The following is a 1,580-nucleotide window of genomic DNA, read 5'->3' on the forward strand; positions in this document are numbered from 1 at the left end:
GGGGGAGTGTCGGTGGAGTGGGTGGGGGTGAGGGGATAAGGAGGGGTGGGTGGCCGGCTGGGCCTGGGGGTTGGCCCAGTTGGGCCAGGGTCCAGTGGGGGGGCTCCTTTTCCTTTTTTCTGTTTGTTTTCTATTTTGTAATTTCTTTTTATTTATTTATTTTCTTTCCTGTTTTATTTCAATTTAAATTATTTAGGCATTTTATAAAAATGTGTTTACTACACCATATTTACTTATGCAAAATATGGCATCTCCCGAACATTTTGTTTTAAATTTTGAAAAACTTTTATTGTTGACACTAATTGAATTTAAATTATGAAACGGTTTTGGATCATCACACGGTTAACAACAGTAACCGAGGTGACGTGGCATGATTATCGGGGAATTACTGTAGCTTGATTACCCGGGCGTTAAAATCTCCTCCACTACAAGAAATCTCGTCCCGAGATTTAGGAGGTAGAAGGAAAAAATGCGGGGTATTCTTCGCGCAGACGATCCTCTCGTTCCCAAGTGGCTTCATCTTCAGAATGGTGCGACCACTGGACTTTGAGGAACTTGATCGCCTTCTGACATGTGCGGCGTTCAGCTTGGTCGAGAATGCGGACCGGATGCTCCTTATAGGAGAGGTCCTGCTGCAATTTGAGCACTTCATGATCCACTGCTCGGATTGGGTCCTTGAAGCAATGGCGGAGCTGTGACACATGGAACACATCGTGAACCTGAGAAAGGTTCGGCGGAAGCTCCAGTTGGTATGCCACTTTTCCACGCCTTTCGAGAATAGTGAATGGGCCAATATAGTGAGGAGCTAGTTTGCCCTTGATTCCAAAGCGGTGAGCACCCTTCATTGGTGTGACTCGAAGATAAGCCTTTTCGCCAGGTTGATAGACCATGTCTTTATGATGACGGTCATACTGACTCTTCTGACGTGATTGAGCAGTCTTGAGATTCTCACGAATAATGCGGACTTGTTCTTCGGCCTGTTGGATAATATCCGGACCGAAGAGTGGACGTTCCCCAGTTTCTGACCAGTTCAGAGGGGTTCGGCACTTTCGTCCATATAACACTTCGAAGGGGGCCATCTTCAGACTAGCTTGATAGCTATTATTATAAGAGAACTCAGCATACGGGAGAGATTCCTCCCATTTCTTGCCGAAGGAAATAACACAAGCTCGAAGCATGTCTTCGAGAACTTGGTTGACGCGTTCAACTTGCCCTTGCGACTGAGGATGAAATGCAGTACTGAATGACAGATGAGTTCCCATAGCTTCTTGGAAACTTGCCCAGAATCTTGAAGTGAATAAGCTGCCACGGTCTGAGCTGATAACCAATGGAATACCGTGGAGTGAAACAATCCTGGACATATAGAGCGTTGCCAGCTGACTAGCAGTGATCGTTTCTTTGACCGCCAGGAAATGTGCAACTTTGGAAAGCCGGTCAATGACGACAAGAATAGCATCATTACCTTTCTGTGATTTGGGAAATCCAGTGACGAAGTCCATCTCAACATGGTCCCATTTCCATTCAGGAATAGAGATAGGTTGCAGAGTTCCAGCAGGCCTTTGATGTTCTGCTTTGATATG

Source organism: Triticum aestivum, chromosome 3D (genome assembly GCF_018294505.1).
Source record: "Triticum aestivum cultivar Chinese Spring chromosome 3D, IWGSC CS RefSeq v2.1, whole genome shotgun sequence".
Classification (NCBI taxonomy): Eukaryota; Viridiplantae; Streptophyta; class Magnoliopsida; order Poales; family Poaceae; genus Triticum; species Triticum aestivum.